This window comes from Geotrypetes seraphini, chromosome 1, assembly GCF_902459505.1.
Source record: "Geotrypetes seraphini chromosome 1, aGeoSer1.1, whole genome shotgun sequence".
In the NCBI taxonomy this organism is placed as follows: domain Eukaryota; kingdom Metazoa; phylum Chordata; class Amphibia; order Gymnophiona; family Dermophiidae; genus Geotrypetes; species Geotrypetes seraphini.
Window position 1 is genome coordinate 209,293,371 of NC_047084.1, and position 12,002 is coordinate 209,305,372.

The 12,002-nt window shown below is 48.3% G+C and overlaps 1 protein-coding gene across 4 annotated transcripts in view; it reads right to left on the reverse strand.

Annotated features, from left to right (window-relative positions):
- Positions 1 to 12,002, reverse strand: part of CEP135 (centrosomal protein 135) — a 307,612-nt gene that overhangs the window by 73,947 nt on the left and 221,663 nt on the right. The gene's annotated exons all lie outside the window — the stretch shown is intronic.

The window sequence follows — 12,002 nt, forward strand, 5'->3', positions numbered from 1 at the left end:
CTTACGCCGTATTGCTCGCAGTTGGTCGCGAGGGGAATACGATTTGCATTTCTTTACCCCGCTAAGGTGAGACTAACCCATGAAAATCGAACTTTCACCATGAGCACGGCGGATGAGCTGAAAAAGTTCCTCGAGAGGCTACCGGACAATCAGGAGCGCTGATGGGCGTCTGTCATGTGATCTCTGGGGGTGTTTCTTCTATCAAGTCGTTTTGGTCTTCTGACAATGTGGTGCTGATTTTATCCTGATCGCTGTTGCTGGGGGCATATGTTCTGCTGCCGCCTGTGTGACCTTTGCGTGGCATAACTTCAGTCTATACAGTCTCCTTGAGCTACTGGAGGCCATACCGCCTCGACACCCAGCGAGAGCAGGAGGCCTGCACTGCAAGGACTTTTGGCCTCTGGATTCTTGGTTTGAGATTATGTTGAGTGCCTGTTTGAGAGATTTGCCAGTTTGTTGTTTATGCAGCTCTCTTTGCACTGCTTCAATGCGTTTTCCATATACTTGGATGTTTTAGCCCACTAGAGTTGTTGTGGGGGTTCTCACTTTAGTTTTTCAGTCGGGGGGCCGGGTGGTGGATGGGAGGACGAGAGTGTTCGTGTGAGAAGGGAGAGGGGAATGGAGGTAGTGGTGGGATTTTGGTTGTGTGTGTGGGGATTATTTGGTGTGAGAATGGTTGAGATGTATGGGGGACCTGGGGGTAGGGTTGAGGGGATGAGAGCAGATGAGAATGGGGTGGGAGGGGGGTTTTGGGGGGACAGGATGGGGGGTGGGATGCACCTGGGGTCTCTGATCAGGAATGTAATGATAATTCAGTGGGTGGCGTGCTGGTTTGGCTGGGAGGCCGGCGCTGCTGCCCCACAGATCTGTTGTCTCTGGGGGGACGTACTTCTTACCAACTGCTATTGTGAGTTCTGTTAAGATTGCCAGCTTCAACATTGATGGCTTGCACTCCCCAGTGAAGCGCAGCAAACTATTTCAATACTGTAAGAAATTAAAAGTAGATGTTTTAATGCTTCAGGAGACTCACCTCAGCGTGACAGAACATGTTAAACTGAAGAGGGATTGGGTAGGGGAAGTAGCTTTTGCTTCCTATAACTCCAGACAGCGAGGTGTTGCTCTCCTCTTTCATAAAAAGCACCCTTGCACTATGCACAAGGTGATACAGGACCCGGAGGGGCGATATGTGATTTGGGCTGGAGTTTTCTTGGGAAAGAAATATGTGTTTTGTTCTCTTTATGCACCTAATGTATACTCTCATAGATTTTTTTCTGTATTAGTAGCGGCTTTGACGCCTTTTTCTGAATATCACTTGGTACTAGGTGGGGACTTTAACATCACTGCAGACCCACTTGTTGATTGCAAGCCGCCTAAGCCTCGCTTGAATGGAGGCGACCATAAGGGGGTGAACTTTGTGCTACACCAACTGGGTCTGATTGATGTCTGGCGCACACTGCATCCTACTGAATCTGACTTCACTTTTCACTCTCAAGTGCATGATGTTCATAGTCGTTTGGACTACCTGCTGGTGGCTCCTTCTCTGCTGGCGGGTATTCCACGAGTGGTGATTGAAGATGGCGTTTTGTCCGATCACCATTTGGTTTGGCTGGAGCTCATTGATAGGCCGGGGTACCAGGGGCCAACTACTAGCTGGCGTATGAATCCCACGTTATACGAAGATGATGAGTTTAAGGACTTCCTGGAACAACAATGGGATTTCTTTGTGAACGAAAACCCTGCTTCTGATGTATCAGAGGTGGTGTTTTGGGAGGTGAGCAAGGCGGTCTTGCGTGGTAAAATTATTGAGTACACTACCCGCAAGCGCAGAGCCCAAGATAAGACACTGTTGGACTTAACACAGCGTCTGGCCGCGCTGCGTGGGTGTTTACATGCTCTGGGTGCTGCGACAGCTCGATCTCAATACTCTGACCTACGTAGGCAAATTAATGATTTATTAGCAGAAAGAGCACTTAGAGATATCAGATTGTATAAATATCGCCTCCATCGCTGGGGTAACAAAGCCGGGAAACTGCTTGCGTCTTTGGTTGCCTCAAGGGCTCCGAAGCGCATTATTTCACGGATTCGGGCGCCTGATGGTAGTGAGGTAACTGCCCAAGATGGAATGCAACAGAGTTTTATCAACTACTATAGAGCGCTATATGACAGGGGGACCTGTGACACAGGGCAGAGGACGACTTTCTTTCAAGACCTACAGCTTCCGTCCCTGGGACATGAGCAGCGAGAGGCGTTAAATGCCCCGGTGCGAGGGTTGGAAATTCAACAAGCTATTCGGGCCTTAAAATTGGCTAAAGCCCCTGGGCCTGACGGACTGGGTTCTGAATATTATAAGTTGCTGGGGGTACGAGTGGTGGGCCCATTTCAAGCCCTATGTGGGGCTCTCAGTTGCGGTGCATTGCCTCCGCATAGACTAACTCACGCCAATATTGTGGTTCTACCGAAACCGGGTCGAGCGGAAGATCAGCTGGGATCCTATAGACCCATTTCTCTGCTCAATCAAGATATCAAGTTGTTTGCTGCTATTATGGCGGCTCGCCTGGGTCGGGTTTTGCCCAATCTAATTCATTCGGACCAGGCAGGTTTTGTGCCAGGCCGCTATTCATCAGCTAATGTACTGAGGGCGCTTTCGGTGCTTCAGAATCCTGGACTTGTTGGGCAACACCCGGGACAGCAGAATGCTCTTATAGTTAGTTTGGACGCGGAAAAAGCGTTCGACAAAGTGTTGTGGGATTATCTTTTTTGGGTTCTTCCTCAGTTCGGCATTATGGGGAGCTTTCTGACTGGGATTCGATCATTATACGCTCATCCTACGGCCCAAATCCTGATTAATGGGGAGCTTACCTCTTCTTTTGAACTCGAGAGGGGGACGCGCCAGGGCTGTCCCCTCTCCCCGATGCTTTTTGTCCTGGCTCTAGAGCCTCTTGCGGCTAAGCTCCGTCAGAGCACTGACTTGCGTGGTATCTGGTTGGGTTCCCAGGAATTTAAAATTAATTTGTTTGCGGATGACATGCTCATCTTTCTGGGAGATGCTGCAGATTAATAGATCTTATACAGAGATTTGGAGCCTTTTCCGGGTTGCGAATTAACTTTGATAAGTCAGAGGCTCTGGCGGTCCGCCCCCCGTGTACTCTTTGGCAGGATCCTTCCTTTCCGTTGCAATGGTCTAAGGGTACGCTCAAATATCTGGGAATATATCTGCATGCAGATCCGGGGGTGGTCTATCGGAAGAACGTACTTGATAAATTTGATGCAGTCCGAGCTCTGTGTAAAAAATGGATGGAGTTTCCCCTCTCGCTCCTGGGACGCGTTGCCCTTATTAAAATGGTCCTCTTGCCGAAGCTCTTGTATCCACTACAAATGGTGCCTATTTGGATCAAACAGAAAGATGTGCAGGCCTATAGGGGGATCGTTTCGTCCTTTATATGGCGCTCCCGCCGGGTGAAAATTGGCTATAACAAACTGATTAGGGGGCGCGAGCACGGAGGTGTGAACTTGCCCGATTTGCGTCTCTATAATGTTGCTGCTTTGTTGAGATGGGTACATGAATTGCATACGGGAGTTGCCAGATTTGCCCCGGTTGGATTCTGGTACATTTTGTCAGCTCCGGTGTCAGTTTTTAACCTCATGTGGCATGGGGCGGGACCCTGTCCTTCTATGCTTCGTCCCTTACGAATGGCCTGGTGCTGGTGGCGGTCTTCCTTGGGGGGCGCGGTAGGTCCTTCGCCTTTTACGGAATTGGTGGGTAACCCTAAGTTTCCTGCTGGTTCGTTACATGCTTTTTTTGCCTCAGTTCGGACGTCTGGGTGTCGTTTTGTGGGGCAGGTTGCTCAAGTGGGGTCGGGCTCGGTTCCCTCTTTTCTGGCATGCCGGGACCGCTGGGGTTGGACAGCAGGGTCTATGTTTGCGTACTTGCAGATGCGTAGTTATTGTTTGGTGCTCCGCTCACCGGAGGGCAGCTTGCCTACCTTTACTTCCTTGGATCAACAGTTTTTGTCAGCCCCATCTGAATGTAACACGCTCTCGGAGTGGTACAAAGTGGGGAGGGAACGGCGGTCTGATAAATTTCTTGATGCCATGGCAACGGATTGGTCCTCAGCTTTGGGTGAGCAGGTCACTGCTGATGAATTAGTTCTGTGTTTTCAGGAATGTGCCTCTGCCTCCCCTAATGTGAGTTTGCGGGAAGTACATCTACAGATTCTGCACCAATCTTATTTAACGAGATGTAAGGGACGAAAGATGGGGCTATGGCCCGATGACTGCTACCCCCGTTGCCCGGCCCGTCGGGACACATTGGTACATCACTTTTTGGAGTGTTCATATGTAGGGCCCCTGTGGATTTTTGTGCTTCAAGAGCTGGAGAAAGTTATAGGATTATCTATAGACTGGTCTTATAAGACGTTGTTGTTGGGTGTCACAGGTCCCCTGGTGGAAGCGGGTGTTAGCGAATCTGGAAGGCGCTTTCTTTTAGTGGCCTTAGGAATCACAAAGAAACTAATTCTTCGCCACTGGATTGGTACTACGCGGCCAACGGTGCAACAGTGGCGGGCTAATATGTCTCTGATGGCTGGGTGGGAGCGGCAGCACTGTCGGGGGGCTGTGAGCTGGAAATCTAAGACCTATTTGGATTATTGGAGTTCCTTTTAGGGCTGGTTAGAGATCATGGGTGCACAGGGAGGGTGGGGGGGGTGGGGCTGGAGGGGGGGTTTCATTTAAAAAATTGGATCTGCATGGGGGAGGATATGTTGTGGATGTATTGACGTTTGTTATTTTTACCTGCACCCTTGATTGTTGTATATGATGTCTTTCTTGTATGGTCACAATTTGTATTTTCTCGTATGCACTGATCCTTTAATAAACATATTTAAAAAAAAAAAAAAAAAATCCACAGCAGGAAGAGGGAACGGGACAAGAGGAAAAAGGAGCACTAGCTACGAGGCTCTTCCACTTCGTCCTTCTCCGGCACAAACAGCAGAACGACTGAAACCTGCCTGCAATTTTTCACAATCTGCATGCATTTTTAAAACTTTTAACAGTTTAGTGTCGTCTGCAAATTTAATCACCTCACTTGTCGTTCCAATTTCCAGATCATTTATAAATAAGTTAAATAGCACTGGTTCCAGTACAAATCTCTATGGCACTCCGCTATTTACTCTCCTCCTTTGAAAAAAATGACCATTTAACCTCGCCCTCTGTTTTCTGCCTGATAACCAATTCCAAATCCACAACTGAACTTTGCCACCTATCACATGACTCTTTAATTTTCTCAGAAGCCTCTCATGAGGAACTTTATCAAAAGCTTTCTAAAAATCTAGATACACTACATCAACCGGCTCACCTTTAGCCACATGTTTATTCACACCTTAAAAGAAGTCAGGCAAAATGGTGAAGCAAGATCTCCCTCGGCTGAACTCATGCTGACTCTGTCTCATTAAAGAGAAGGGCCATAGGGAACTTTCCTGGCAACAAACATATTCTATTCTGCTTTGTAACTTAGGAAATAGAACAATGATCAATAAACATTTAACAAGTAAATATTTAACAACAAATTACGCACCTGAGTATCATATTTTTCGCTCCATAAGACGCACCCTAGATTTAGAGGAGGAAAACAAGAAAAAAAACATTCTGAACCAAATTCTCCCTGCTAGGCTCTGCACCCTGTCCCCCCTCCCTGCCAGGCTCTGTACCCTGTCCCCCTTCTGGTAGTCTAGTGGTAGGCAGGGACAAGGCACAGGGCAGGCAGGCCTAGTGGCAGGCAGGGCCCCCCACCCCGAGGCAAGCAAGCAGGCAGGCAGGCCCCCCCAAAGTGCATAATCTTTCTTCTCTTCTTCACTATCCATGTGTACCATTTCCTCCCATTCCATTAAGTATCACATCTCTGTATTTTTATTCCTCCCCTTTCCAGCATTATTGCATGTCCCTATGCTCCCTCCTCCTTCAGCATTTCTTTGCTCTGGCTCTTTCCCTCCCCTGATTACCCTGGTTCTTATGCTGGGATTGTCATTTCCTTCCTCCTGTACTCCTCATCCCCCCCACCCCGAGGCAGGCAGGTCCCCGTACCCCCTCCGACCTCTCTCCTGTACCTTTAGTTCCTCCAGCGTAGCTTGATAGGCCCGTTCCTCCATATCCCGCCCAAACACGAAGGAAGTCAGAGGAGCGGCGGAGGGGGCAGCTGAGGCCCAGATATGCCGCCCAGCACTGCCATGGGGATAGGAGGGAGGAAAATAAGAGGCCGGAACCAGCCGCCGCTGCTGCTATTTCTGTAGCCGCTCGCTCTCCTCAGGGCTGCGCCGCCATACCGGGACTCCCAGCAGCTTCTGGATCCGATGTCTGCTAATTGCGCCCGGCCCAAGGGAAGTGTGTAGTAAGCAGGACTTTCTGTCATCAGCTGCCTCTCCAGCGGCAGAGCAGTGTGCAAGGTTGCCTGTCTGGTTGGCTGCCGCGGCTGCCTCCTCTTCCCTTCTGTAGCGGCAGTGTGGCGCACAAGGCTGCCTGCCTGGCGCACCACTTCCCGCGAGAACGGAAGCAACGCGGGGCTAGGCAGGCAGCCTTGTGCGCCGCTCTGCTGCTACAGAAGGGAAGAGGAGGCAGCCTTGTGTGCTGCTCTGCCGCTAGAGAGGCAGCCGCGCCCAGCAAGAGAGGGCACCGACATTAAAAAAAGGTAACCGGGGGGGGGGGGGGGGTGTGGTTTGGGTATTCGCTCCATAAGATGCACCTTTATTTCCCCCAAATTATTTTGGGGAAAAAAGTGCATCTTATGGAGCGAAAAATACGGTAGCTAAAAACTAACCTGCTAAGTGCAACTAGTAAGGGCTAGAGAACCACCCAAAGGGGAAAGGGAATAGAGACCCCTATGTTCCTGTAGCAATGTCTCTGCTTGATATTAGAAACAGTAGAAGAGGACCTGAGATGGACACTGGTTATGTCCGAGGCAGAAATCAGGTGAATCAAAAGTCTGTACAGGGTGAGCCATACTGACTCTTGTGTATATTAACAGAAAGATTATCTGGGTAAGAACCTAATCTTTCATTCTGTTACATATACACAGGAGTACATATGTTAGCAGTGCCAGATGTCTAGGGAGGGACAGATGAGCCTGCCCACTGAACAGAGAACTCAAAAGTGGCATCCTCTCGAGCCCTCACATACACTCTATAGAACCTCATAAAAGTGTGAAGAGTAGATCAAATAGCAATTCTACAAATTTCATCAGGTGAAACAGCCCGGGACTCTGCCCAGGAAGCCACTACACCTCTTGTCGAATGTGCTGTGATAGAGATAGGGTGTTGTTTCCCACAGTCAATGTAGGAAGATGAGATAGCCATGCAAATCCATCTGGCAATCAAAGTCTTAGAAGCTGGCTTGCCTTGTTTCGAATAGCGGGTCAGCAGAAAAAGGTGATTAGAAAGTCTGGAATCATTATTCTCCTCTAGATAGATAAGTAGGACTCTACGCAATCCAGCCTCCGCAAAATCTTGTCCTGTTTCGTTAAACCTGTAGAGTGAAAGGCGAGTAAACGAATCTCCTGATTGACATGGAAGGCGGAAATAAACCGGAGGAAAGGTTCTCTACAGCAGTGTTTCTCAACTCGGTCCTGGAGTACCCCCTTGTCAGTCAGGTTTTCAAGATATCCACAATGAATATGCATCAACTTGATTTATATACACTGCCTCCATTATATGCAAATTTCTTTCATGTGTATTCATTGTGGATACCCTGAAAACCTGACTTGCAAGGGGGTACTCCAGGACTGAGTTGAGAAACACTGCTCTACAGGAGAGGGTCTGTAACTGAGATAGATTAAAAACTGACAAATCTCCAGGCCCGGACAGAATCCACCCTAGGGTACTGAAAGAACTAAAGGAAGAAGTAGCGGAATTACTACAGCAGGTTTGTAATCTATCCCTAAAAACAGCGGTGATCCCAGAGGATTGGAAGATAGTAAATGTTACACCCAACTTTAAAAAAGGATCGAGAGGTGACCCGGGAAACTACAGACCGGTAAGTCTGACTTCGGTCCCGGGGAAGATGGCGGAAGCGCTGATAAAAGACAGCACCGATGAGCATCTAGAAAGGAACAAACTGATGAAAACAAGCCAACATGGCTTCTGCAAGAGAAAATCGTGCCTAACAAACTTACTGCACTTCTTCGAAGGAATTAACAAACAAATGGACGAAGGGGCCCACATAGACATTGTATACTTGGATTTTCAAAAAGCCTTTGACAAGATGGTAAAATTATGTAATTACCTGTTAATTTTCTTTCCTTTAGAAGCAGCAGATGAATCCAGAGACCAATGGGATAGCTCACATCTATCAGCAGGTGGAGATAGAGAAACTGATTAACAGGTGTACTTATTTGCTGGCACTCCTCCTGTCTCATCAGTATAGCTCCTTGCCCAAGCACATTTAACCATCAATAGGTATAGCATGTAAAAAACTTCTTTCCCAGAACATATCGCAAATAGCAATGATACAGAATACAATCATTAAGAACACCCAATCACTAAACGTCGCATACGAAACAACCGACAACCAAATACCAGAATGGGTGGGGCTCTGGATTCATCTGCTGCTTCTAAAGGAAAGAAAATTAACAGGTAATTACATAATTTTACCTTCCTTAGCAAAGCAGCAGATGAATCCAGAGACCAATGGGATGTAGCAAAGCAATCCTCGATCTGGGTGGGAAGCAAATGCCGCCTCCGCAACAACCGAAGCACAAAACGCCCCTACCGTAAGTGCCCCCACATCCAAGCAGAAATGCGGAGAGAATGCACTCTCGTAAGACCAAGTAGACACGAGACAAATCTCCTTCAAGGAAAAACCCCTGGGCCGAGCCCCAGGAAGTAGGCATCGCTCCTGCAGAATGGTCATGAAGTCGTTCACCAACTGCTTCCCTGCCAGCAAGCAAGCATAAAGAATGTCCTCCTGGACCCATCGAGCGATGGAGGCTTTGGATGCCGCCATCTGATTGAGGCGTCCCTTGAAGAATACCAAAAAAGGTTATCTTAACAACAAGAAGAAATTAGAAACCTTGCTCGCAGAGAATGCTACGCCCTTTCAAAAAAACCAGTGAGGAAAAGTACGTCTCCCCAGTTCTCCTCCCAGGAAGAAGGAAGGCAAAGTGAGCGTGTCATAAAAAAAAGGATGACACCTCCTGAGAAGTAATTGTGGTACCATCTGAACTGATACCCCAGATTATGGAAATCAGAAATAGGCTTCCCCCCTGAACAAGGCCTGCAACCCGGAAAACTGCAGAGCCAAAGCAATGGCTACAAGAAACCCCGTGTTCTATGGCACAAGGACATGAAGCCTTCGGAACTGCGAAGAAGCACCTGAAAATTGCATTCCGGACTTTCTAATTGGTGTACAAATATACCGTAATCCGTTTAGGAACTGAACTACATGAAGCTGAGAAGTAATATACCTGGCTCTTGTCACCAACTAAGAACGGCACTAGAAGCGGAAGAGAATTGAACGCTAAGCCCCCGGCAATGCCCCTGTGCCCAAAAAGGAACTCCGGAAGGGTGCAAATATGGAGAAGTATCCAAGAAAGAAAAAACCTCCAAAGGGAAGCAGAAGCCACAGGTTAAGACGTCTGTAGCGCCTGGATAAGAGAAGAAACAACCTGCTTCGCATAACAGGTCCGTCATGACTATTCAAAAGCTAGGTCGTAATACCAAAGTAGCACGAATATCCATATTGAGCGGACCCTAGGTGAGCAAATCTGGACATACTCGTAAACTTCATAGTCCGGCTGTCGAAAGACTCATCAGATCCGCATCTCAAGGATGGCGCAGCCAAGCCAGAGATTCTACAAATACTGTGCCCGGAAGCGAGCTCGAGATAGCAAATCCCAGCTAAGATCAGCCAGGGGAAAACACTGAAAAAAGGGAGAAACGAGAGGCGAGAAAGAAGCCCCGCTGCTACTCCCTCAGACTCCCCGTCCCTGTGCCGGCTGAAGAAGCTAGAAAGCTTGGAATTTTGAGACGAGGCCATGAGGTCCAGGACCAGGAGATCCCGCCTCCATAAAAAGAGCTGGAACGCCTGAGCCAAAATTCCCAATATCTCAGATGTAGAAGATTTCACTGCTGACTGTCCAGCACCTCTTATTTGTATTCATTGATTGTAATTTGTAACTTATCGCTGACTGTCCAGCGCCTCTTGTTGTAAACCGCCTCGAACTACCCTGGCTTTGGCGGATATATAAGAAAATTCTTCTAGAGCGTACACAGCGCCGCACCTATTAACATACACAAATGGGCCATGCTCCGAAGGCACGGAGAGAAAGTCTATCTTAACGGGGAACTTTTATTTTATTTTTTTTTTTTAGTAATCAAGGCGGCCCAGGGAAGGCAACAAGGTTGAACACCCCTGCTGAAAACCCTGCCACACTAGAAACAGCAAAAGACAGTCATGTCCGCAGGAAAATGCAAAAGTCAGCATGCCCCATATGTACCGAAACAATTTCCACAACGCTACCAGACACACTCAGCGCTGCATAAAGGCACCCACATTAAGGAAACTGTCAGATCTATCTAGGCCCACCCTGTGGAGACAGCGATAGAGATTGAGGAGACACCTGAATAAAGCACCGGGTAATCGCCTATGACTGACATAAGTCGCACTGTGAGTTGCCTGCTACCGACCCAGAACGGAGGAAATCTGAAACTGGGTGGTGAAACAGAGAGTAGATGCTCCCTCTCTTCCAAGCGCCTGTAGAGACTCCCAAAGAGCCAACACAAACGGGTCAAAAAAGAAAAATCAACTCGGGAGACTTCCACACACCAAGCTGCACTGTCTCAGACATGTAGAGAACCGCCATAACTTCCGACGCATCTGCCCCGAAGGCACAGAAGCTGCGACAGACGCCAATAAAAGTCCACTGACAGAGAAACACATTGAACGCTGCGGTGCTTCCACCAGCGCCGGTGTACAAGCTCAAGCCACATGTTCCTTGCAAGACAGCGTCTCCTAGGAAACAGTTAAAATAACTGGCCAGCGGGATAAAAGAAGACGAACCACAGTAAACACTGACTCCCAGTCAGCCTCGTGGGGAATGCTAACCATGCTGCGGCGAACCCAGCAGAGCACGATAACAAGCGTGAGACTGTGCCGCGGACAACTGCTGGCCCCAACTAAACTCGCTGAAAAAACATAACCGGAGCAAACCGACATGGCCGGAGCCCTCATACTGGAAAAGCAATGTTGCTGAGACCTAGCAGGAAAGGATCAACCAATTTAAAAAGTTGGAGCCCACCAGGCGAAAATAAGTCTAAAACATGAGCAAACTGTCTCAAGTGCAGTGAGTCAGAAATCAATAATCAAGGTGGCAAACCACGCGACTGCACAGCCGCAGTTTCCACAGAATTCACAGCTCCAACCCACTAGGAAATATAAACCACAGTTCAAAAAGAAATACTCACAACCTTGTCAGCAGGGCTGGCAGACGCCGGCAGACACCGGCCGAGCCCCACAGGAAGGGCACATTCACATATAGTAAGTTAGGTCTCTTTCACTGTTTTTTTTTTTTTGTTTTTTTTTTTTAATATAAGGGAAAGAAGAAAAAAGAGAGACCTAAGTAAACCCTCTATCACCGGAGGGAGGGTGAGGCAGGGACAAGGGAGGGCCTAAGTGTAACCTCCAAAGCCGGCACCGATTAGCCGGACACCCCTGACTCACTGAAGAGAAGATCTCAACAGGAGAAATAAATCAACCAGCTCACTGAAGAGAAAGCCTCAACAGGAGAAAAGAAAGGCCCCTTCACAGCCAGAGTCCAGGAGCTAGTGGAACAGTGACCACACCTGCTGGGAGATAGAGAATACTGATGAGACAGGAGGAGTGCCAGCAAATAAGTACACCTGTTAATCAGTTTCTCTATCTCCACCTGCTGATAGATGTGAGCTATCCCATTGGTCTCTGGATTCATCTGCTGCTTTGCTAAGGAAACCCCATGAACGTCTACTACGGAAACTGAAGAA